Source organism: Rattus norvegicus, chromosome 12 (genome assembly GCF_021556685.1).
Source record: "Rattus norvegicus strain SHRSP/BbbUtx chromosome 12, alternate assembly SHRSP_T2T, whole genome shotgun sequence".
Lineage (NCBI taxonomy): Eukaryota > Metazoa > Chordata > Mammalia > Rodentia > Muridae > Rattus > Rattus norvegicus.
This window is the reverse complement of record NC_141545.1, coordinates 18,123,983-18,150,797: the sequence shown is the minus strand read 5'-3', so window position 1 is coordinate 18,150,797 and position 26,815 is coordinate 18,123,983. Positions and strand designations below refer to the sequence as shown.

The window sequence follows — 26,815 nt, the reverse complement described above, 5'->3', positions numbered from 1 at the left end:
AATTTATAATGACAGAAAATCAAAAGCTGCTTTGTGGGGCTGGAGAGATGGCTCAGCGGTTAAGAGCACCTGACTACTCTTCCAGAGGTCCTGAGTTCAATTCCCAGCAACCACATGGTGGCTCACAACCATCTGTAATGGGATTCGATGCCCTCTTCTGGTGTGTCTGAAGATAGCTACAGTGTACTTATATATAATAAATGAATAAATCTTTTAAAAAAAAAAACAAAAAAACAAAAGCTGCTTTGTGGAAGGAAAGGTAACCACAAAGAACATGAAGAAACTTGGGGGGCGTGAGGGGAACAATAGAAGTGTTCCGGAGCTGGAAGACGTAGTCTATTACATGAGCCAACTGCATGCATCAGTAGAGGGAGATTAAGCTGACAGTGGGTCCAACTTTATTATTATGGGTATCTTCAATTACCTGTTCACGTCTGTTGTGAGCATTATATTGGAAAGAATGTTAAGGAGAGGTTAGTCATAAAAGACAAACATTCTACCACACAAGTGTCAGAGAATTCAGGAAGCAGAAAATGACATAAAGCAGTGGCTCTCAACCTATGGGTCCCAATGCCCTTTGGGAGTGCAGGGGACAAAGCACCCTTTCACAAGGGTCGCCTAAGACACTGAAAAACAGGTACTTGTGTTATGGTTCACAACAGTAGCAAGATCACACATATGAAGTAGCAATGGAAATAATTTTATGGTTGGGGTCACCACGACATGAGGAAAACTACTAAAGGGCTGCAGCATTAAGAAAGTTGAGAACCAGGGGCTGGGGATTTAGCTCAGTGGTAGAGCGCTTACCTAGGAAGCGCAAGGTCCTGGGTTCGGTCCCCAGCTCCGAAAAAAAAAGAACAAAAAAAAAAAAAAAAAAAAGATATTGGGAGACCACTGTGTGTTTCTACCACACATTCAGTCAAGAGTCAGTGTTAGCAATCTGTTCTCTGTGGTGGTTTTCAAAGTCGAACTTTGGGCTGGAGAGATGGCTCAGTGGTTAAGAGCACCCGACTGCTCTTCCAGAGGTTATGAGTTCAATTCCCAGCAACCACATGGTGGCTCACAACCATCTGTAAAGAGATCTGATGCCCTCTTCTGGTGTATCTGAAGACAGCTACAGTGTACTTATATATAATAAATAAATCTTAAAAAAAAAAAAAAAAGAAAGTTGAGAACCACTGATGTAAAGGGATATTTTAAAGATAATGGCAGGATTTTTTTCCCTGAGTCATCACAAATTGATACATTTATTTCATTATTTGTTGATCAGTTTTGCAGAAACAGATGTCACTTTAACATAATTGCAAGGACACAAGCAGGCAGCCCATCCTCTAGCTGAGTAGACCCAGGGAATATTCTGTCATAACCTCAAGGACCTGGGCATGCAGTGAGATAGTCAGGAAGAGCAGCAATTTGGCACACTGCATGGCAAGCCATGGTACAGACTAAGACTGGTGGAGCTCTGAGCTGGACAGGACAAGCTCACTGGTGAGTTACTAGGAGGATGCAGAGTGTGGAAAAGCCAAGCTAGAGCTAGGAGAGCGAATGGCTTCTTTTCAAGGTTCACTTTGGCTTCACTCAGTCCTCACCTAGGAGGAAATAGCCGCAGGGTGCGCGCACCTTTGAGAAGCTACAGGCGGAGATTCAGATCCACAGCTGTCTGATTCTGAAACACACTTTCCTCTGTACAGGAAACCACCTGAGGCGACATCTGCTCAGTGGCTCAGAGAATGATATAATGGTGTCCAGAGTAAATAAATTGCCTTTACATTACTGAGAGTGGGGGAGGGGAGGAAGAGACGAATAGACAAAACACCATATTCTCCTTAAATTCCCACCATTCCTGGGTGGAAGACCCAACCCAAAAGACCCCGATAACCCGCCTGCATCACAAAGGTCACCTGAGCTATTAACATCAGCTTCTCCAGGCCTTGCTTGTAGCCAGAGGCCAAAGGACTTTTAAAAACTGCTTGCCGCTGCTGCGGCAAGAGTCCTCTGAACTTTAAATGTCTATAGGACTGCCTGGCTGTGGGCTCTGAATTCTCAGATTTTGGAGTTTTTTATTTTTATTTTTTAATATTTGTTCATGATTCAGTAGACATCTTCTTCAATGGCTCTTTTAATAATCTGCTGAATTCTCCTAGGCTTTTCTTCAGCAGAGTGGACCTGGACACTGACAGTGCTCATACCACCCCAGATGCCCCGAGTTGGGAGCTGCTAGTAACAAAGCAACAAGTAGCACAGAGCCCCCCCCACAGCAGGCCATGTCCAATTCCCAGTGCCATCTCTGCTTAGGATGCAAACCTAGACTCTGCTTTCTGTTATTCTCAGGCAGGGTCTCACTGTGTAGCCCTTGATAATGGCTTAGATTTCACTTTGTAAAACAGGCTAGCCTCAAAGTGACAGAAATCTGCCTGCTTCTGCCTCCCACGGATTGGGACTAAAGTCATTAACATACATGGTTAGGATTATTTTATTATTTGTTTCTTCCCCCCCACCCCCCCCCCCCCCGCCACATGAAGAGGTTTAATGAGAGAAGAGTAGAAGAGCAGAAAGGCGGCCGGCAACAAGCACATGGGAGGTGGGGGGCGATGGGGAAGGGGACAAGAGCAGCGAAGAGAGGGTAAGAGCTTATTTGTTTCTTGACTGAAAATACAACTATTTAGCGTGAGTAAAAATAAAAACATGCTAAGTGTGTCAAATTCCCACTTCTACTCTTTATTGTGACAAGAGCTGTAGGCTGGGCCTTTGGGAGGTTGTTAGCTTTAACAGAAGGCTATGGGGTGAAGCCCAATTATGGTTTAGCACCCTCAGAACCAAAGGAACCAGACAGCTTAAGTATTTCCTTCACCACGGACTGAGGGAAAAGGCAGTTGTCTTGTGATTCCAGAGTTAAGACCTCATGAGAGCTAACCAGACTGGCAATCCTATTTTGAGACTGCTAGACTCCAAAAACATTCAATGAGTGAAACAAGTCTACATTTTGGGTAGCCAATGATCACTCCAACTTAAAACCTTTTCCTAAAATTGAAGTTAAATTTTTTAGACAAGGATGAGGTGGTATACTGAGGGAGTGGTGTTCAAGTAGCTGGATTATGATCCTTGACCTTGTGGGAGAAGGTCACAATGACAAACTAAGGGTGCGGTGTGAGGCCTTTCTAACTACTTACTTCCCTTGCATTAACTAGTGTAAAGAGATTGGCTTTATTACCACACTGCAGATTTTCCATTCCAGCCATAACTCAGCATGTATAGACCAACTTTTAAGCCTTCTTACATAAAAAAACATTTTTGAGGGCAATAAAGAAAAACCACAAAATAGGGTTTCTCCAATCTTTGAAATTTTCTCACCAAAAGTAATTTGGACAACTACACCTTCAGGTTGTGGACAGGAGATACACAGGATCAGCCTGCAGCATTTTGTCACTCAGACATTAAAGCAGCTATCATAGACTAGTGGTTAAGACTGGGTCCCGTCAGAACAAGAAAACAAGGCTGGAGCAGTTCCCACTGACCTACAATAGATCATCTTTACCTTCAATAAGAGTAAGTGTTGATCTGGCATGGAATTCTTCAGTGTGTATAAATTAGAGTTCATAACTTTGCCTGTTCTGTATGTGTGGAGGCCAGACCTTGGGTGTCACTCCTCAGGTACTGTCCATCACTGGGTTCTGTGACAGGCTCTCTCACTGAAAACTGGGATTCACCAACATGGCTAGGGTGGTTAGCAAGCAAACCCCACCACTAGGATAACACTGACTGACTGCTGCTGCAGCCTTTTACAGGAGTGCTGGGATCAAACTTAAGTCCTTATGCTTTCACAGCCAGCACTCTACCAACTGAACTACCCCACTAGCTTCTCTAACATTTAAAGGTCATGTTCAGATGATGAAAAGCAAAAGATATATAATCTAGCAAAGGAAAGCTGAGTGTGGTGATCCCAGCATTTGGGAGGCCAAGGCAGGAGATTCAAGGTTATCCTCAACTACAGAGAAGTTTGAGGCCGGACCAGGCTCCTTAGACCCTGTCTTTAAAAATAGAAACAAACAAACAAAGGTAGAGAAGGAGGGAGGGACTAGAACTAAGGTAGAACAAGAGAGAAGAAACTCACTGGGTGACATCGGTGGCAGTGGTGTCACACACCTTTAATCCCAGCACTGGTGTGTGTGTGTGTGTGTGTGTGTGTGTGTGTGTGTGTGTGCAGGCAAATGCAGATCAGCCTGGTAAGTTCCAGGACAATCAGAGCTACATAGTAAGACCCTGTCTCAGAAAACAAGCAAACCCATAAAGAAATAAACATAGAAATTAAACCAACAGACTGGTAAATAGGGGCAAATAATTTGACACTCCCTTACTTTTTCTACATAAATTATACACTGGGTACCAAATAGAAAAGTGGCTTCTTTCTATAAGTATTCTAACTAAAACAAATAAAATCAATAAAAAGATCACCATTTTTCAGCCTTCAATGAACTGCTAACTCTAGACAATACCACTGGCTACTAGAGAAACTGCTATAGGGACAAGATTCAGTCCCATCTAAGGAAAGAAACATTACCTCACTAAGCCAACAGAATCCAAGTCTGGTCAGCCACAGTTTAAAACAGAAGCCAGCAAAACTTTTTGTCACACAGTACTTACCAAGAGCAAGACACGTAGAGAAACAGTCATCTGGGAAAATGATATTTTTTTTTCCTTTTCTTTTTTTCGGAGCTGGGGACTGAACCCAGGGCCTTGCGCTTGCTAGGCAAGCGCTCTACCACCGAGCTAAATCCCCAGCCCCTGGAAATGATATTTTAAGGCTTAACAAATATTTATGGAGACTGGGACATTCAACAGTAGATAAATTCTAAGGAAAAGAATATAGGGGGGGAAAGCAAGAAATGTCAAAGATTCCCATTTTTAAATGGATAAAATTACACAATAACATCTAAGAACACTGACTTGAGTGACCAGACCTATACTCTTGAAGTGAGTAAGAGCCTAATGGACTTAGTGGACAGAACACTAGGCAGGCAGACTTGGGAGAGCAGTTCCTGAGGGTGGGCGGGCGGGCAGGGTCCATTTCCAGCCCAGGGGTGGCTTTGAGTTCACTATGACAACGAAGCTACACATTTGCTTGATGGGTTTTCTACATAGATGTTTCAAAAAACAATTTCTGATTTCTAAAATTGCAGTTTCATCTCAACACCACAGTACATGTACTTGGGACTGTCTCTAGCAAGTCACTCTCACTTCTCTACTGATGTCACTCTCCTGGTTTCTCTTCACACATAACCCTAAAGTCATATATACTAGACAAGTATGTCTAGTACTTGTGTTCCAGAATACTGTCCATAAATAAACATGCCTGTCATGTTGCAGCACCATTCCGGAGTAAAGAGGCACTCGGATTATTTAGTTAGCACAGGGTCTCAGTAAGAACCCAGGCTGACCTTGACCCTGCTATCTTTCCATCTCAGTCCCATCCCCTCACCCCTGGCCCAACTCCCAAGGCTGGAACTTCATTAGTACAATCACTCACCCAACTAAAACTTTCAAATGTAATGATTTAATCTCTTTTATTTTCCAGTGAGAAGTGGGCAAAAGCAGGAACTGCCAGGCCTCTTTCCTGTTTCTTAATGCAACGATTACTGCTTTTCCTTCTAGCACTAATTGCTCAGATTAATCATTCATTGCATATCCATACTTGCTAAGTCTGTATATCCTGCTGTTAAATCAAGACATTAAAGGTTTATGTCATTGTTTTTATGTCTACATATTTCCTGATTTTTTTATACTAAACTGATTTTTTTTTACTAACAATTTAAAAATGTATCACACTTATTTGAACAGCTATGAAAGTCAGAGGACAACTTGCAGGAGTCAGCTCCCTTCTATCGGTACCAGGGTTAAACTTGGTGGCACACACCTTTCCTTGTGGAGCCACCCCACTGGCCATAGTAGTTTTAAAAACATCAAAGAACTCAGCAAAATGTAGTGTGGGTTTGCTACGTGACAAAGATACACAAAGAAAACCCAACATGCATAGTGCTCTAAAGAACTTGGAGTTACTGAGTAGTAGTGGTGCCCATCGCTTGAGGGGCAGGCAGGCGGTTATCTACTGAGTTTGAGGCCAGCCTGGTCTACAGAGCAAGTTCCAGGACAGCTAAGTCTACACAAAGAAACCCTGTTTAAAACAAAACAAAACAAAACCAAAACACACACAACAAACAAGCAAACAACTTGGAGCAGTGTGAGCTGGCTGGACAGCTCAATGCTTTAGGGCACTAAGATTCAATTCCCAGTACTTAAAAAGATGGCTGAGGGGGTTGGGGATTTAGCTCAGTGGTAGAGCACTTGCCTAGCAAACGCAAGGCCCTGGGTTCGGTCCCCAGTTCCGGAAAAAAAAGAAAAAGAAAAAAAAAAAAAATAGCTGAGATCCACCCAGATCTCCAGCTCCAGGCCATCCAATGCCCTCTTCTGACTTCTGTAGGCATTGCACCCACACAACGTATAGATATACATGATAGCAAGACACCCACACTTTAAAAAAAGACTTAGAGCAATGAGAGAAAACATGCAAATAAATCAGGTGTTATTCATGCAATAAACCATTTTAGACTGGGGAAACAAACAGGTCAGCTAATAAAGTATTTACCATGAAAGCACAAGATCCCAGTGATCTCCAGTGTTGACATAAAAAGCCATGTATGATGGCCCAAACTTGCAATTCCAGTGCTGGGGAGGTAGATCCTTGTGCGGGGCTCACTAACTAGACAGGGTAGCCTATTTGACAAGCTTCTGGCAGTGAGAGGACAAGTTGGACAGCTCCTGGGGAAGAAGTTGGTTTTTGGTCTCCGCGTATACACAACATACATAGGCACACATACACAGACAAACAGACAAGACAGGGATAGTTTAGAAAGGCCAACCACTTTTGAGTCCTGTGCCAGAGTCTAACAGTTTTAAGAGCTTTTATCTACAGATCTGGGAGCTAAGATCTCCTAAGAAGTCTGCATGGTCAGTTGGAGTCATGGAAACCCCCTGGCACTACAGACAGTAAAACCCAAACCTTCCTCCCAGCAGTCTCTAACCCCTGACAAGGCATGTGAGTGAAGGAACCATCACAGGAGTTGTTGATCGGCCATCTTGGCTGACACTGTGTGCCAGGGAAGCCCTCTTCAATCCCCAGAATGACTGTAAAGGAGCTGGATGTGGAGGTGCTTCCCTAGAATCCTAGCATTCTGGGTGTAGAAGCAGGAGATCACAGCGGTTTCAGCCTGACCTAAATGCTAAGACCCACACTCAAAACAAATGCAGACCACACTCAAAACAAATGCAGACTCCTGTCAACAGAGTAAACTGTGGCTTAAGCCTTTTGGGGGGTAGTTTGTGCTATTGAGAGGAAGCTGAACTAGAGTTCAAATTATATTTTCCAACCAATGGGAAACAGAACAATGACAGCTACACATTAGGAAAATCAGCTTTGCTACTATGGGGAAAGTAGGGACATTTTGAGCCAGGAAATCCAGCCAACAAGAGGCAGTCAAGCCTGAACTAGAGATAATGGTATAGGCGTGGGGGATGAAGGGAAGGGCGTGTTGGGGGGGGCAATGATGAGGGGCAGGGCACAGGTATTGAGTACAGAATTAGTGGGGTTTCGAATTGGCTATCAGGGCAAGAGAAAAAAGGAGTCTAGGTTGACCTAGATGCCGAGACCAGGCTGTATCATATCAGAAAGACTTAAGAACCAACAAACAAGATGATGAGTTCAGAATTAAAATACAGGATACTAATTTTAATATACAGACAAGTGAAATAATTAAGGCACGATAACATCCATATTTACAAATATTAGTGTATACATAATGATGACTTTAAGCAGTTTAAACAAAATCTAGAAATCCTACTACCAATGTTTTTCTACACTAGGATTCACACCAAAAATTAAATTCAGTCAGGTTAGCTAGCTAAATATTTTGTAAAGTTGTTTATTTTTATTTCATGCATACAAACCTTTGTCTGCACGTTTGTATGTGCATCGTGTGTACCTAGTGCCTACAGACGCCCAAAGGAGGTGTAGAAAACCCTGGAACTGGAGTTACAGATGTTTATGGGCCCCACATGGGTGCTGAGAACCCAAATCCACATCAGCTGTTAAAGAGCTGCTGCTGCTCTTTCATGGCTGGGCCATTCTTTCCAGCCCCAAAGTTAGCATTTAAGATTTAGCATAAGGGCTGGGGGTTTTGTGGTACACAGAATGCTGCCTGACATCCAGGGAGCCCTGAGTTCAATTCTAAGCACTGCATGAACCTGGTTGGCGGTACAGATCTTTTGAGTCCAGCCCTCAGAAGAGGCAGAATGAACAGTCTACTGTTCATGGTCATCCTGAGTTACATTCCAAGTTTGGGGCCAGCCCACACTACAAAAAATTGTTTTAGAAAAAATTAACATAAAATGCTAAGATTCTTCTTAGCTGTTGGACGATAGACTCTGAAATGTGAGCAGGTAAGTAAACACTCATACCTTTGATTTGTTTTTTGATGGTGGGGCACAGTGCTGGAATTGAACCCAGGGCCTGGCAGGTGCTTTGTCATACTTCTGAGCTATAGCCCTAGTCCTCGAAGATCTTACAAATCAATTGTCTACTTTTCTCTTACTTTTAGCTCAAGCTCTGCCTTCTAGGCTCCATACTTTGACCTCTTCATACAGCGCTCAGGGTTGTTTTTGTTTTGTTTTCCAGACAGGGTCTCACTAAGAAGCCCTGGCTGACCTGGAACTCACTATGTATACTTCGCTGGGTTCTGCTGGGATTAAAAGCATCTACCATCATGTCTGGCTGTTTTTTAAGTTACACATCACCATGACAGTCCCCAAGTCCTTACTACAGTACAAAAAAACATGGTTCATCAGGTGTTGGCTGACCCAAGTAGTGTCACGTGATAGATCGTTCTTTCCCTACTCAGACCAACCTTTCTTTCACTTCGCTCATCTCATGCTGAATTCTCTTAGTGAGACTGCCTCTCTTTGGCCAAATTACCTCTGTTAATCCCTGATCCTCCACTTCCTCAGACAAAAACCTTTTCTGACTATCCCTTAAGTGTCCCTGCTCCGTGTTCATTCACAAAACATCCCTCAGCCCCTCAGATACCACATGATATCTTCAACTCAAACTATACTTAACATCTGCTGTTGGAACTTAAGTTCCAAATGCACAAGACCATGCCTTACTCAAAGCTTCCAAAGCCTGGAGACAAGGCATCAAGAGGCAGATCTAAAGAACAGTGTGAAGATATAGCAGTACAATACAGAGGCAAGAATGGTGTAACCATGACTGTCCTCTGAGAGACTCCACCCAGCAGCTGACTGAAACAAGAGTCAGAGTCCTACATCCAAACATTAGACAGAGTTCAGTCTTGTGAGAGAGTTGGAGGAAGGATTAAGGAACCTGTAGGGATAGGAACCCCACAGGAAGACCAGTGAGTCAACTACCCAGGATCCTGGGGGGTTCCCAGAGACTGAACCATCAACCATAGAGCATACATGGGCTGGACCTAACCCCTCCCTATATGGAGCAGGTGTGCAGCTTGGTCTTCATGGAAGTCTCTCAAAACTGGACTGGGGGCTTACCCTGACACTATGGCCTCCATGTGGATACGGCTTCCCTAACTGGGCTGTCTTGTCTGGCCTCAGTGAGAGAGGATACATCTAGTCCTGCAGTGACTTGAAGTGCCAAGGTGGGTTTCTTGGGAGGAACCTCCCCCTTCTTGGACTTCGAGGGGGTGAGATCAGGATGTAAAGGGAATAAATAAATTAATGGGAAAATAATCTAGCCATTGGATAGCTCACACCCATGCTCATGTAAATGGCCCTGGCTAAACTCAGTGGATTACAAAAAAAAAACCCAACCAAACAAACAAACATCATGACTGTGGGAATGGAAATTTTGTGTGTGTGTGTGTGTGTGTGTGTGTGTTTAATGGGATAAGAGTCATTAATACATTATACATGAAACTGTCAAAGAATAAATGTAATTTAAAACTTTTAAATTGTGTAACTGAGTGACCTTTGTATCAAGTTATTTTTCAGCATCTCCCTTCCCCCTGACCCACAACAAAAGCTATTAGAGAACCTACGTTATTGACAAGTCTAAGGAGAGTTATATCTAGCACTTAGCACCAAGTTGTGTGCAGCTAAGGCTGCTGCATGAGCTCAATAGGTTAAGGGCACTTGCTGCAAACCTGACAGACAGCATGAGTGGCACTGTCTGGACCCGTACAGCAGAAGAAAACCAACTTCCAAAAGCTGTCCTCTGACCACAAGTGCCCTTAAGTGTCCATATACACAGGGAATGTTTCTTTAATCGTTTATTTTTACTTATGCACATTGGTGCTTTATCTGCATGTGTGTCTGTATAAGGGTGTAGGATCCCTGGAACCAGAATTACAGTTAGTTGTAAGCTGCCATGTGGGTGTTGGGAATTGAACCTAAGTCCTCTGGAAGAACAGCCCCTGCTCAGGAGGCAGAGGCAGGAGTACAAAACCAGTCTGGTCTACAAAGGGAGTCAGCCAAGGCTCTGTTACAGAGAAACCCTACCTCAAACAAACAAACAAACAGCTTTGTGCAGATAAAATCTGGAGAATAGTAAACACAGAAACCATTACCTCACACAGCAAATTTCATAAACTTTCAATCTCCCCGAGCCACAACTTTATTAGATTTCTCAAGAACTTTTCACTAGCTGCTCTTGTCCTTTTTAGATAAAAGTCCACGCTAATGCAACAGGTTCACAGGTATCCAAATCCAGGCTCAAGAGCCTCAGCCATTTCCTCAAGTTCACCACCCTTCCCTAGACAGTTTATTGGGATACAAACAGAATGCAAGGCTTGGAAATCTCATAATTCGGATAAGCTAAACAAAGGTCATAAAAATACTGTCCCTCCCTCCCTCCAGGCAAGGACAAGCCCCTTCTCTGTATATGTTAAGATAACAAGCAGGTGGAGCTCTCATAAAGTCACCATCCATGGTGGGGTTGAAACTTGGCCCTCAAGCAGATGTTTCGGAGCACACAGGCTCCAATACATAATCCTTCACCCCTGCACTGTACAAAAACCCAATAAATCCACTAGAGTCACCCAAACAACCAAACCAAACCAAACCAAACAAAAATCCAGCAAGGGCGTGTGTGGAGCTCAGGGGTAGAGCAGCTGTTGGGTAGGAGAAAAACGTTGAGCAAGGTGACACAGGCCTTCAATCCCTACAATCAGGAGGCAGAAGCAAGCGGACATCTGAGCTCCAGGCTAGCAAGGGTTACAGTTAGAATCTATCTTAAAATAACAATAACAACATAATGGTAGGACAAGGTGGCCTACACTGGGCCAGAGGCATGCAAATTCCTGAGTCCCTTGGGGCCAGCCTTATCTACTTTTCAGGTTGCAGGCTAACCTCCGATATGCAGTAAAATTCTTTAACAAAAAAAAAAAAAAAAAAAAGGAAAAGAAAAGAAAGGAAGAAACGAAACCAAGACAAACGCCAGCAGAGATGGCTTCCAAGACAGTCAACACAATGGAGGAGAGGGTCCCAGGTCATTGCACCCCTTAGAAAGCCAGGGAGTTTGGGATGACCGATGAGCCCCACAAGGGGCCGCCTCGTCCACTCCAGCGTGGGTCTTGCCGCTCACCCAAGGTGCCACGCGCCACGGGAGCGCTCTCTCCACCGCGCACCAGGACGCCCGACTGCAGGAGTTTCGAGTCCCTTTTGCTCCGGAGCGCTGATTGGGATGACAGGCGTCAACTTGGACTCCAAGGGGCCCAAACTGGCCCGGGCTGGAGTTCAAAGTCAACAGTTCGCCGCCTCTTCCGCTTCTCCAGGCCGCGGTGGGGAGTGCGGCCACAGCGAGCCGCCAGCGAACCGTCTCTCAGTGGCTCGACGCCCCCCGCGCAGCAGGCCGGCCCGAGAAACTTCCTTAAGTGGCGGGAGGGGAGCCGGCAGGCCAGCGGTCGTCTGCGTCGCTCCTCTCCCGACACCCCCTGCGCGGACCCCCGGACCCCCGGGGCTCGCGAACGCGTCCCCCTCAGCCCCCGCCCCCACCCCAGTGGCGCCCCGGCGGGAGGCCACTCTCCTCGCTCGACCCGCAGCCCCCGGGAGACGACGCGCGCGCCCGCCCATCACGTACTCGCCACGCAGCTAGTCCAGCTCCGCGAGCGGGGCTCGACGCCCGGGAGTTCAATCTCAAGTCACCTGAAGCATCCGCTCGAAAAGCTTCCCCGCTGCTACAGCCGCCACTGCCAATGCTGTCGTCGCCGCCGCCGCTGCCGCCGAGGCCGCTACTGCGTTCCTTCCGGCCTTGCTTCAGCGTCTACCTCGCGCCTGCGCGCAGCGCCCCCTCCCGACTAATGACAGGAAGAACCATAGAGGCACGCGGAGAGCCGGGGAGGAGGGACCTGGAGAGCGAGACCATAGAGATGGATGCCTAGCTGGCTTCCATCTAGGCTCCACAGCTGCAGAGCCTTGACTCCCACTTGCGGTGGGAAGACAAAAGGGGTCACTGTATCCTCTCCAGGCTGCAAGGCCAGCTAGCGATGAAATCAACTGATAGACCACTTGTCTATCTCCTCTTGAGGTGGTGTTGTGTACCAGGTGAGACAGGTAAAATGACCCAACTCTCCTCCAAGGATATTTGGTGAGGAATAAAGCATTCTTCAATCCAATTCAAGCTCTGTTAAATCAAGGCGGGAGAGCTGGCTCAGTGGAGCCACTCTTATTTAAGAACTGTTGTGTATGTTTGTGTGTATGTGTCTATGGTGTGTGTGTGTATGAACGTTGTATGTGTGTTATGAGTGTGCTCGTGTGTGTATATGTGTATATGGTATGTGTGTGTGTACTTTGTGTCAGTGCTTGTGTGTATATGAGTGTGTATGCTTTGTGTATCTGTCTATGTTGATGTGTTTTGGTATATGTGTGTGTGACCCAAATTTAGTTCATGGGACCCTCACTGCAGCTTACAATGTTCCGTAATTTCATTCTAGAAGATCCTCTATGATCTCCTCTGTGGGCACTGAGCATGCAAATTGTGCACCGCTATATATGCAGGCAAAACACTCATACACATAAAATCAAAGTAAAAAATAGAAATTAATTTTTTTTTTAGTCAGGCAGTGGTGGCCCACTACTTTAATCCCAGCACTTGGGAGGCAGAGGCACTTGTAAGCTCAGAATAGCCAGGGATACACAGAGAAATCCTGTCTCAAAAAAATTTTTTTAAATAAAAAACCCTTAAGGCTCTGTGTGTGTGTGTGTGTGTGTGTGTGTGTGTATGTGTGTGTATGCGCGCGCTTTCATGCATACACACTCATGTGTATGGTTGTGTATGTATGTATGTGTATGTATGATGAATCTGTGTGGTCTGTCTGGGCTTCAGTATGTTGTATATGTATGAGTGTGTGTGCTTGTGTATATATGTGTATATGTTGTATATGTTTGTGTGTGTTTATGGTGTGAGTGTATGTTGTATATGTATGAGTGTGTGGTATGCTTCTGTGTGTGAGTGTGTATATGGTATGTGTGTGTAGTCTGCTTGTGTGTATGTATATATGGTGTGTGTGTGTATGGTGTGCATGTATATGGTGTGTGTGTATATGGTATGTGTGTATATGGTGTGTGCGTATATGGTGTGTGTATATGGTGTGTGTATATGGTTGTGTGTGTATATGATGTGTGTGTACTCTGTCTGTCTGTGCTTGTGTGTATGTGTATATGGTGTGTGTGTATAGTGTGTGTATATGGTGTGTGTGTATGGTGTGTGTGTATATGGTGTGTGTGTATATGGTATAGTGTGTGTATATGGTATGTGTATATGGTGTGTGTGTGTGTATGGTGTGTGTGTATGGTGTGTGTGTGTATGGTGTGTGTGTATATATATGGTGTGTGTATATATGGTATGTGTGTGTATGGTGTGTGTATATGGTGTATGTGTGTGTGTGCTTCTGAGATTGAACCCAGGACCTCACATATGCTAGACCAGCTTTCAATCACTGAATTACATTTCCAGTCCTATTTTTCACTTTTATTTAAATTTCAAGACAAGATCTCACTAAGTTATTTAGATTGACCTTGAACTCACATAGCTTAGCCCATCCTTGAACTTGTGATCTTGCTGGGAAGTGCAAAGGCTAGCACGTAGCATGGAGAGAAACTCCTTACTGAATCATAAAATAACAGAAGGCCTTGCATTATCCAAGAGAGTCTGTGTGCTAACCTGGGTGTCTCTTCCTGCTTGTACAGCCACTGATGTTATTGTGAGAGCCCCACCATCATGACCTCATTGAACGACAAAAGCTCCATTTCCAAATGCCAATAACACACAGAACTGAGAAGAAGCTGTCAGTATATGAACTTTTAGAGTGCAGAGTCAGACCATACCAAGAGAAGGCTTGCTGACAGTGGTGTAAGGAGGAGGGTAGCAGGGCCTATGGCCATGCTTCTAAAGGATCCAGTTACTTTTTTATCGCTATTGTTTTGACAACGGCTAGCCACGTAGTTCAGAGTGGCCTCCAACTTTCTCCCAAGTGCTGGGATTTCTAGGTTGTAGGTATATATTATCATAATTGGGAGAGAGATTCCGGGAAAACACAGTAAAATGGAGGGTGGTTAAACCAAGTGTGGTGGCACATATGTGACAAAACTTTTCCTGAAAAAACACACCACCGCACATCTACTCCCCACCAGATAAGGACCCTGACACGGACCAAAGTACAGATACCACCAAAGTCCAACTTGGTGAACCAGTGAGGTTGTTTTTTTTTTTTTTTTTTTTGGTTCTTTTTTTTGGAGCTGGGGACTGAACCCAGGGCCTTGCGCTTCCTAGGCAAGCGCTCTACCACTGAGCTAAATCCCCAACCCCGAACCAATGAGTTTTACTGAGGTTACCTGCAGGAATGTGGGTGAAGGATTGCTTATAGGAGCAGAAACGACTCAAAGGCAGCTGCAACACCAAAGCCCACCCCAGCATGGGTGACAGCCCGCAAAGCTGGAAACCTGGAGCACACTGCACAGCGTGCAGGCAGCTCACCAGATTGGAGAGAGCCTTCCCAGGTGCCTCCACTCTAAACCTCTTCCAGCCAGCTCTGCTGGTTTCCGCTTATAGGAAGCTGGTCTGCTCTCGAGAGTCTTTATTGTAGCTGTGCTCGTCTGAGAGTCTTCTTTGCAGCTTGGCCTCTGCTTTTCTGAGGGAATCTCGGTTTTTATTGCTTACTCTGGCAGGGAGGGACCCGATGAATCTGGTGAGTTTCTGTTGAGTTGTTTAGCTTTCAGTTTAAGGAGCTTCCCTGCGGGATAGACTTCATTCTAGGAAGGAACACAGCAACGGACCTGTGAACCCAGGTTCAGGAGCAGAAGTAAAAGGATTGCCACAAGTTTAAAAACTAGCCTGGTGTGCACAGGGAGTTCTACACTACTCAGGGCTACAGAGTGAGGCTGTCTGAAAAAAGTCAGCCAACCAATGACATAAAAGGTACAAAAGAAACAAACACCCAAAAGTTGTGTTATTCAGGTTTTTGTTGTTGTTGTTGTTGCTGTTGTTGCTGTTGATGATGATGATGTAATAAAATACTTGAGAGAATCAGTTTATAAAGAAATAAGGTTACGGGCTTTCAGTTTTCCAGGTTTCAGTCCAAGACCGAGCCAATCATCATCTCCTTGGTCTCTGATTGGTGATCCAAACGGCAATGGTGGTGCAACAAACGGCTTACCTCGTGTCCAGGAAACCAAAAAGAGGAAGGTAAAGGACAGGGGGCCTTACTGTTCAGTTCTAGGTGGAAGCCAAGAAAACTCACTTCGGATACAGAAGTTTAAAAAAAAAAATGAAAGCTTTATTTTCTGAGCGCACAGAGAGGCAGCCAAGTCGGGATCTGAACTGTGTCCCCAAAAGGAGACTGTACAACATTTTTAAAGAATAGGGACACAAAGGGAACAAGAAGCTGGGGGGTGGGGGAGAAGGCGAGAACTACAGTGTTATCCAATTTAACATAATGGGTTAAGCAAGGGAGTACCCTTTGGAGACTGGACTGCATCCAGGGCACCTGGCTTCAAGGTCCCTCATTCATTCTTCTAGACATTAGGTGCAGACCCCAGAGTGACAAGGGGACCAAGGAGCAGGCCAGCCTCCTGCAGTTAATTAGGGCATGGCAGGCAAATAGGTTATATATTCTTACAACTTATGTACCTTGCCTTAGAGAACCGCAACATTTCTATTCTCTCCTGGTTAACAGATAATTAAGAACACATCTGGAGAAGTGGGATAGGTGTTCATTCCTAGGCCCAGAACATGAACTTGTTTGACCCCGCTGGCAGGATGCAGAAATTGTCCTTGAGATGTCCGGACTCAGACAACTGTTTACAACAGAAGCTGTTCTGTTATAGGGAAGTTCAGGGCCTGGGATCTTGGATTTAGTTTCTCCCTGTGACTAAATGGAGTCTAAAAATGAAAAGGTGGTACCTAGAGATAAGTCTCTTTCCCTCCCTCACCACACTCACACTCACTCTCAGGGCCGTGCCCTCAATGGCCCACATAGTTCTAATCAGGCTCCACCAGCTCGGTGATGATTTATGCTGATTTTCAACCTGACAGGATCTAGGATCACCTAGGAGACAAACCTCTTGGCTTGCCTGTGAGGTATCATCTAAATCAGATTAGCCTCTGTCAGTATCTGTGAGAACCATCTAGATTAGGTTCATTGAGGTAGGAAGGCCCTTGCAGACTGCGCAAAGAGCAGAAAGCCTGTAGAAAAGTCTGTATTTTTCTCTCTCTGCTCACTAACCGTGGGCACAAAGGAACCTCCCACTTCAGCTACCATGCCTCTGTCAGGGACTGAACCCTCAGACTGTAAACCAAGCTCTTCCTGGGGCTGGAGAGTTGGCTGGCTCAGCCATTAAGAGTGTGTACTGCTCTTGCAGAGGACCTGAGTTTGGTTCCCAGCAACCACGTCAGATGGCTGGAACTACCCGTTAACTCCTGTTCCTGGGGCTCTGACATCCTCCTGTGGCCCCGTGGGCACCTGCATGAACATGTACATACACACACACACATAGGTGAATAAAGGAAAAATAAAATCTTTAAAAAGTCCTCCCTCTCCTAAGTTACTTTGTCACCAGAGTATGAAATATTAATAATTAATACTACATACCAGTAGCACCACCCTGAGAACTAAATCGTTAACACATGGACCTTTAGGGGACATTTACAGACCAACAATAGCAAAGGACATGGGGCCTGCTGGGTTCAGCCTCCTGACAACACCTTCTGGGGCTGTTCCCCTTGACATGCTGTAATTCGGTTATTAAGTGGAGCCTTGATTATATCTCCACTGATTGAGTCATCTCCCCAGCTCCTCAGTGCTCCCCCATTTCACCTCTCTTCCTTTTCACATCACTGTTCATTCAGCCTGTAAAACTAGTCTCGGGGGCACAGGGCTGCCGTCAGTCCAGTGTGTGTCCCATCCTGCTCCTAAGAGCTCTGGCCATTGTCATCAGCTTAATGCAAATGGAGGCTCTTTGGTTCGGGTCTAGTCGCAGAGGAAACTAGACACAAACTGGATCTGCTTTCAGAAGCAGTAATTTTCCGCCATTCTGGCCCATTATCACAAGAGAAAGAAAATTGATGTTATTAAGGTATAATTTATATACAGAACACAGCACCCAGATTAAATGTACTTTCTATCAGTTCTAACAAATTTACAGACCCACAAAACTACCACACACAATCGGGACTGAGATCAGGGGCTGGCGAGTTAGCTTGGCCCTTAACGTGTCTCCTGGTTGCCTAGCACCCAATAAAGGCTGAACGGTGACTTCTGTAACCCCAGCTAGATACAGACAGGCAGGTCTCTGAAACATATTGGCCAGTCAGGCTAGCTGAATGGGTGAGCTCTGGAGACTCTCAGCTTCACTGAGAGACTGTGTCGCAGTTAAAGGTGGTCGAGGGAAAGGTTATAATTGTCCTCAGTACCCAAGGTCCTATGACGATCCTAATTAAACTCAGCGGGTCACATGTTTTAAAAAAATACATGGCGGTAAAAGGGAGATTCATGGAGAAGAAAGGGGTTTTAAGGGAGAAAGAGGGAGTAACAAGGAATGGAAGTAATAAGATTCATTATACATACAGGGGGATGGACCTATGGCTCAATCTGCATATGTTGCAGAGGATGACCTTGTCAGGCATCAATGGGAGGAGAGGCCCTTGGTCCTGTCAAGGCTCATTGCCCCAGTGTAGGGGAATGTCAGGGCGGGGAGGCCTGAGGGAGTAGGTGGGTGGGTGAGGGAGCACCCTCATAAGAGCAGAAGGAGGGGGGGTTGGGGATTTAGCTCAGTGGTAGAGCATTTGCCTAGCAAGCGCAAGGCTCTGGGTTCGGTCCCCAGCTCCGGAAAAAAAAAAAAAAAAAAAGAAAAGAAAAAGAAAAAAGAAAAAGAGCAGAGGGAGGGGGAATGGGATAAAATAAAAAAGAAAAAGAAGATTCATTATATGCATGTTTGAATCTCAGTGAGAAATTGTCTAGGGAATGGGATAAAATAAAAAAGAAAAAGAAGATTCATTATATGCATGTTTGAATCTCAGTGAGAAATTGTCTAGGTCCGGTCGGCCTGGAGGTATGTCTTGAGTGCAGAATTGATGTGGAAAGACGGAGTTCACTGCAGGCAGCACCATAACCTGAGATCTTGGGCAGTACAGAAAAGAAGGGTGGGACAGACCTCTCATGGGATAATAGTGCTCGATGCTCTTATAGAGGACCTAAGTTCCATTTCCAGCCCATGTCTGGTGGCCATAACTGCCTGTGACTCTCACTCTGGGGACTGGAAGCCTTCTTCTGGCTTCCAAAGACATCTCCACACATGTGCCATAAATTATACATACAGAGACACATGCATACACATTAAAACATAAATTCTAAAGGAGGAGAAAGCAAGCTGGTCACTGTGGATATATATATATGTATGTATGTATGTCTCTGCCCTTGACTGTAGACATATATGACTTTTTAAAGAATTATGTGCATATGTACATATGTGCATGAGACCGGTACTTGGGGAATGCAGGAGAGCACTGGCTCCCCTTGAGCAGAGTCCCAGGCAGTTGTGAGCCTTTCACATGGGTGCTGGGAACCAAGCTTGGGTCCTCTGAAAGAGCTGTAAGTGCTCTTAACTGCTGAGCCCCGGTCTCCCGCCCATGACTGGCTTGTTTGTTTGATTGATTTTTTTTTAAGTTTTTATCACTGTGCCCTCCCCGCTCTGATGGACTATAACCTGGTGAGCTGCAGTAAAACCTTACCCCTGGGGTTGCTTTTTATCCGAATGCTTTATGTTTTATCACACCAATAAAACCAAAACCAGCAGTCACAAAACACAATGGTTTCTGGAGAAAAGGCTTTCTACACTTATCCTCTGAGTTGTGGGAGGAACTAATTTCCTTCCCCCAGACGCATGGTTCTAAAGGGAAAATTGACCATGATGAACTATGCCCATTCAACTGGTGCATATTTCAGACTTTTTTTTTTTTTTTTGACAACATGGCTTCTAGTGGAGCAGTTGTATGTGCTTCCACTGGTAACATCTGAGCTTCCTGGACATGGTTAGAATCTGAGATTTCCATCAACCTTTCGAGCTCAACCACTTCCCATTACTTGGATATGTTGCTAAGACAGCAGGGTGGCAACAAACTTGAGGGCTGGCTGGCATCTTGTGACGTCTGTCCACATTTCAATAAAGCTATTGTGATTAGGTCATACATAAGAAATAAGTATTTTGGTTATGTTCCTGGCCAGAGCTCCCTATTAATTTCCTAAGTAGTAAGAGCTGATAGGACCTGGGTTCAACATTTTGCTTATTAATTTAACACTCGCATGCATGGGTGCGTGTGCGCACGCGCACACACATGTACAAGTCAGAGGACAGCTTGCAGAAGTCGGTTCCTCCATCCTGTATGTGGGTCTCAGGGATCAGACCTAAGTTCATCAACCTTTCCACTGAGCCATCTTGCCAGCCCTGGAATCATATTTTCTTTGTCCCCCCCCTTTTGGTTTTTTCTTTTCTTTCTTCCCTTCTTTCTTTCTTTCTTTTTTCTTTCTTTCTTTCTTTCTTTTTTTTTTTTTTTGAGACAGGGTTTCTCTGTGTGGCCTTGGCTGTCCTGGAACTCACTCTGTAGATCAGGCTGGCCTCACACTCAGAGATCAGCCTGCCTCAGCCTCCCAAGCATTGGGATTAGAGGCGGGCGCCACCGCTGCCCAGCCAAGCCCCCTTGGCATCATCTTTTATTCGACTATGTCTGTGTTTGCTTTCTGTCCCTAACTCCAGGGAGATTAAGAAGAAAGAAATGTCCTGATTTGTTACCATAGCTTCTTTCAACCACTCCTTTTTGTACATCATGAAGTGATTTTCATTTTTCAATTATCTATTGTGTGTGCAACACATGTGCCTATAGGTATGTGTGGAGGCCAGAGGTCAGCATCAGACATCTTTTTTCTTTTCATCATTTTCCACTCTTAGCTACTGTGCAGCTCCCACTCTTTTTTTTTTTTTTTTAAAGATTTATTTATTTATTATATATAAGTCACTGTCTTCGGACACACCAGAAGAGGGCATCCGATCTCATTACAGATGGTTGTGAGCCACCATGTGGTTGCTGGGATTTGAACTCGGGACCCCTGGAAGAGCAGTCAGTGCTCGTAACCGCTGAGCCATCTCTCCAGCCCATTGAGCCATCTCTCCAGCCCGGCAGCTCCCACTCTTGATGATAACTTCTGAGTTTTTTTTTTTTAAGAGTTATTTACTTCATGTATGTGGTTACACTGTAGCTGTCTTCGGACACACCTGAAGAGGGCATCAGATCTCATTACAGATGGTTGTGAGCCACCATGTGGTTGCTGGGAATCGAACTCAGGGCCTCTGGAAGAGCAGTCAGTGCTCTTAACCGCTGAGCCATCTCTCCAGCCCCCAACTCTAAGTTTTTAAAAATTAGGAGAGGGACTAGAGAGATGGCTCAGCAGTCAAGAATACTTGCCGCTCTTTCAGACGACCTGGGCTTTTCCAACACCCAGAGTGGCTCACAATCTTCTGTAAATCCAGTTCCAGGAGATCTGACATCCTCCTCCGGCTTCTATGAATATCAGGTACACATGTGGTAGACAGACATACATGCAGGCACAACGCTCACAACACTCATTCACGTTAAATAAAACTTCAACAACTGAGAATACAGAGAGGTCATTATACCAGTTTCCAAACTGCTACTTTTTTTTTTTCTAATTCTTTTTTTTTTCGGAGCTGGGGACCGAACCTAGGGCCTTGCGCTTGCTAGTCAAGCGCTCTACCACTGAGCCACATCCCCAACCCTCAAATTGCTACTTTTAGTCTCCCATTTTGTGATATATGAATATATATATGTATATATATAACATTATGTACATATACAGTGTCTGTCTAGTGTTCTTGGAGGCCAGAAGAGGGCATTGGATCCCCTGGCACTGCAGTCACACACAACTGTTAGCCATCATGTGGGTGCTGGGAATCAAACACAGGTTCTCTGCAAGAGCAACAGGTGCTTTTAACCATGGAACCAACACCCCTGTTTTCCCTCCCATTTGTGGTGTTGGGATTAGAATGAACAGCTTTGTGTATTTTAGACAAGTGCACTGCCCCTAAGCTCCATTTGTTCTTCTGCCTTTTAATTCTTTTACATGTGTGCGTGCGTGTGTGTGCGTGCGTGTGTGTGTGTGTGTGTGTGTGTGTGTGTGTGTGTGTGTATGAGTGTGGTAGTACATATGTGGGTCTTGGGAATCGAACTCAGCTCCTCAGGCTTGGCAGCAAGTGCTTATACATTGAGCCATCTCACAGGCATGGCTTCCCCTACCCGTTCTTTAATATTCCATTTTATGGAAGAAAAAAAAAGCAAATCTGATCTTATAATAATTCATCTCAATTTATCTCATGCTTCAGTTATCTGGGTTGTAAAGGGCATCGTTTGTTCTGGGTCCAAGCTACGCCTGTCTGCACTGTACCAGAGCAGAAGTTCTGTGGGCTGTCTTCTCGGAGTAGAGTAGGCTGTTCAAGGAGGGACAAATGATGTCACCAGATTCTTACAAGAACTCCCTTCCCCTGTGAGCCACTCCTCTCCCATGACTCGGCAGTTAACAAAGTGACTTTTGCTACACTTCCACTAAGAAATAGTGTCTACTTTCCTCCACTTGGACCTGGGCTTGCCTTGGGCTAGCCTGGTCCAGTAGAAGGCAATGAAGGGACAGCATACTACCTCCAAGAAGTAAGGGCAACTTTGTCTCTTTGGCTTATTTTTGGTTCTATGTCAAAAAGCTAAGTGTACAGACCTGGGAAGGTGGATCCATCAATGAAATGCCTCCCACATAAACACACAGACCCCAGTTTGATCCCCAGCACCCATGTTAAAAAAAAAAAAAAAAAGAGCCAGGTGGCTGGCAGTGGTGGTATATGTCTTTAATCCCAGCATTCGGGAGACTGAGGCAGGCAGATCTCTGAGTTGGTGGCTAACCTGGTCTACAAGGAAGTTCCAGGACAGACAGAGAATCCTCCTCCCATCTCACAAAAAGATAAAAGGAAAAAAAAGAGGCAGGTGTGGTCTGTAATCTTAGCTTGGGGTGGCCAGAGGGCAGGGATAGGAGGCTGCCTGGGGCTTATTGTTCAGTGACAGACAAGGTAGGGCTGGGGGATGGCTCTGTGGAATAGAGGTGATTGCTACTAAACCTCAGGACTTGAGTTTGATCCCTGGGACCAACAAAGTTGAAAGAGAACCAGCTTCAGTTCCTTTGATCTCACGAGTTTGCTCTCCCCCTCTCCCCCTCTCTTTCACACACACACACACACACATACACACACACACACACACACACACACACACACACACACACACACACTAAATGTAGTAAGGAAATCGAAGAAAAAAGATGATGCAAAATGGATGAGGAAGACACTTGCCATTGATCTCTGATCTCTGCTTCGCACGCTTGTGTACCCACACATGCACATGTGCTTGAATGCACACAGATATTATGCACATACGCATAAAATTTTTAAAAGAATTAAAGGCTAGGAAAAGTCTCCTGGATAGTAAGAAGCCACATAGAGACAAAGAGATCCAGTGTCTCAGTCTTTTTTTTTTTCTTTTCTTTTTTTTCTTTTCTTTTTTTTTTTTTTTTTTTTTTCGGAGCTGGGGACCGAACTCAGGGCCTTGTGCTTGCTAGGCAAGTGCTCTACCACTGAGCTAAATCCCCCACCCCAGTCTTTTTTTTTTTTTTTTTTTTTTTTGATGTGTGATAATACACCATAACCAAGGCAACTTAAATTTTTTGTTCGATTCTTTTAGTGATTTGTTTTTGTTTTTTTATTTTGAGAGAGGGTTTCCCTGTGTAGCCCTGACTGTCCTGGAACTCACTCTGTAGACCAGACTGGCCTCAAACTCAAGAGATCTGCCTGCCTCTGCCTTCCAAGTGCGGGAATAAAGGCGTGCGCCATCACCACTCAGACTTATAAAACAGATAGTTTAATGTGGCTTGAGCTTCCATCAGGCTTGAGCCTACAGTGGTGGAGCAAAGGCCTGACAACAGGTGGCTGGAATAGCAACTGAGAGCTCACATCTTGATCTCCAAGTTGGAGGCAGAGAACACACTGGGAGTGGTAAGTCTTTTGAAATCTCAAGGTCAGCCCCCCATAACACACCTCCTCCAACAAAGCCATGCCCCCTACTCCTTCCCAAACAGTTCTACCAACCAGAGGCCAAGTATTCAGAATATGAACCATTCATTCTAAGGAGGCATTTATTCTAATTCAAACCAGCACACTCCCGTCTACAGCCCTATCACGGTGATTGTGCCCAATCTGGAATGATAAGCAGAGTTAGGCTTGGTTAATACTCAGATGAAAGGCCAGGCATCAGGCAACAAAGAGAGGCAAACACATTGGATTCACTGCTCTTTTCGTTGCTAAGTTTCACGGGGACTCCCCTTGAGACGTGGGCTGGGACCACGAGAGACTGATGGCCATTTTATATTTCTTTTGAGGCAGGGTATCGTTGTGTAGCCCTGGCAACTCACTGTGTAGATCAGGCTGGCCTTAAACCCATAGAGATCCTCTCACCTCTTCCTCCTGAGTGCTGGGATTAAAGGTGTGTGCCACCACACTGAGCCCATTAGCTGTTTTCCTTACTCATTGCAGGCTATGGAGGGATAGAGGAAGGGAAGGAGGGAGTGGTGGCTGGAAAGTGGGAGTAGGGGGAAGGGACAGGTAGTTTTCTTCTCTCTACTTCTTTTTCAAAGCTTCTGATGATTTCAGTCTGCACCCTGAGTTATACGCTATTTGAATCAGTTTCTAGTTAGGGTGTAGCTCAGCCCTGGGCACAAACTTTAATTCCTCTGGTTGGAATACAGACGTGCCCTTGGCACTCACCTGTAATCCCAATCAATGAAGGTAAAGTTAGTTTGTAGGAGGAAACACCACATTTGAAAGTAATGTCTAACCGAATGGCAGACAAAGTGATGAATCAGAGAAAGATTTGACAGTATAGGATATGCCCAACTCTCGCAAGAAGAAAAAGGAAGGGAAGCTATTTAAGGGAGAGACAGTACAGGAGGGAGAGGGTACAGAGCAGGAATACAGTAGAGTTCGTGGACAGCAGTGCAGTAGAGTTGTGAGGGAGAGGAGAGCAACACAGAGGGAGAAGGAGGCAGTGTTACCGGGAGAGTTTCACAGAGACAGATTGAAGAGAACAAGCTAGACACAGGTAAAGACAGAGTGAACAAGAGAATGAGAAGGAGTCAGAAGATAAGAACAGATTGCTAGAATCAGTTTGAGGCCAAGCAGAGCAATTCAGAGGCCAAGAAAGATGCCAGATTGAATCAGTCACTACCAACTACAGCCTGTGCTCTCACCCTTGGACTCAGTTACGCTCTGACAGGAGGCCCCTAGTTTTCTTCCCAAGTCAGTGAGTAAGGACTCTCCAAAGGAACAGAACACACAGAATGAATGCGGTGTGTTCACAAAGGGCTTATTAGATTAGCTTACTTGATTCAGGCTGGCTAATCCAACAATTGCCATTTGCTTCTGGAGAGGTTAGGAACATCTGCTCAAGTCCATGAGGCTGGGTGCTTCCATAGTCCCAATACAACAGACAGCTAAAGCCTGGAGGATTTAGGGAGACCGCTGGTCGTTATTGGAAGACAAAAAAAAAAAAAAAAAAAAAAAGGTATGTCCCAATGTCAGTTATGGACAATGGCAGCAGCGCGGCGGCAGGAGCAGCAGCAGCCATAGCGGGATGGATGCAGTCAGCGGCAGGAAGTGAAGGTAAGCAAATAGCACTGTTCTGTCCTCAGATCTCTCTATACCCGAGTTGCTGCTGGAAGCTCCCATCCACTCAGGAGGAGGGGCTTCCCCTCTTAGTTACTCCTTCCTGGAAATACTCTTACAGCCCCCCACCCCAAAGGGGCTATCTCTGATTAGATTTCCCTATCGCTCCCACAGCCAACTGCCAACCAAGATTAACCATCACATAGGAGGTGGAAGTAAAGGGGGTGGGAGTGGGGGTGTGTGACAATGGGTTTGTGCTCCCCCGCTCCCCTTTCTCCGGGTATATGAGGGTTCTGATTAAAACCCCACAGGTTAAGCAAGGTCAGCCAGTCCTGAGTGCTTTGAGACCACGTGTTCTAGCTTAATTTCCGTCCTACCTCACTCAGGAGGGCTTCCACCACACAGCGCCCTCTGTCGGGCCCTGCTCCAGCTCCCAGCTCCTGAACCCAGCAGCCAGGTCCCCTCGGGGTAGTGCTCCAGCAACTCACTGTTAAAACTCATCTTTAGGTTTTCCTGCCTGTGGCCATCTGCCAGAGAGGTTTCTGCTTAGGTGAGTGTGATTGTCAACTCCCTGGGTGTCTCTTATTGTCTGAGGTTGTGGGTTTGCCTGCCCCAGGCCTCTGATGAATCAATCTTAACTGAGTCACTGAGCTTCCAGCGTGTTCAATATTTTGTTTGTTGGGACAAGGTGGTGATTTCCAAGACTGCTGTCTCACCAGCCCACGGATAGCAAGTCCTGCTGGGTCTTTGTGAATTCTGAACCAGCCTGGTCTACATAGCAAGTTCCAGACTAGCAGGGGCTACATAAAGGAGCCTCCCTGTCTCAAAATAAACAAGTAATTAAGTAAACAAACAAACGAACATCTGACCTGCTTCCAAGCCACAAGTTAGAGTCTTGACTGAGGGGAAATTATCTTCCTATTACAATACTTAATTAGAGCTGATAAGGAGGAAGAGCGGTTTGCCTTGCCTGGCATCCTCCATACAGAGAAATTTGTAACCTCGTTTGTGTTCAGGGAGAAATGAATGACAGGTCCTTGCTCTGTGGTCTCCAATACTAACATTTCCCCATTCATCCCTGACAAGCTTGCTCCTCCTCCCTCAGTCAAAAAAACGAAAACAAACACAAACAAGCAAGCAAAACTCCTTTGTTCTTAGTAACTCAGCTACAGATTTAAGTTTGCTGAAGGATCAGCAAAGTGGGGGCTGGGAAAGTGGTGGATAGAGCATTTTCCGCAGCCTGAGTTCAATTCCTGCACCCAGCTAAAAGCCAAGCCTCCCTGGTTATGCTCCTGTATCCTCAGTACTGGTCAGGCAAGAGACAGACTCAGCAAAGTGTTTACCCCGGCGTTCATCCTTTTTGTATCAACATTCCATTGTATTTCCAAGGGAAAAAACGGGCTTTGAAAGCCAGGGGGGCGGGTGGGTGGGGGTGCAGATTTGTCTTGGTTTGTTTCTGTTCTTGTTTTTATCT

At 45.3% G+C, this 26,815-nt stretch overlaps 1 protein-coding gene and 1 long non-coding RNA gene across 9 annotated transcripts in view; one reads left to right on the top strand and one right to left on the bottom strand.

Moving 5' to 3' along the window:
- Rnf216 (ring finger protein 216) overlaps positions 1–12,342 on the bottom strand; it is a 123,300-nt gene extending 110,958 nt beyond the window's left edge. For 2 of the 8 annotated variants that reach the window (XR_015633963.1, XR_015633962.1), the window contains exon 1: positions 12,158–12,342. The gene's annotated coding sequence lies outside the window, so the exon portion shown is untranslated. 8 annotated transcript variants of the gene reach the window in all.
- On the top strand, positions 513–5,757 carry LOC148002206 (uncharacterized). Its single transcript, XR_015634658.1, has 3 exons — positions 513–637; positions 3,382–3,546; positions 5,573–5,757. It is a non-coding gene; the product is annotated as an uncharacterized LOC148002206 (long non-coding RNA).
- Positions 12,343–26,815: the final 14,473 nt, after the last annotated feature.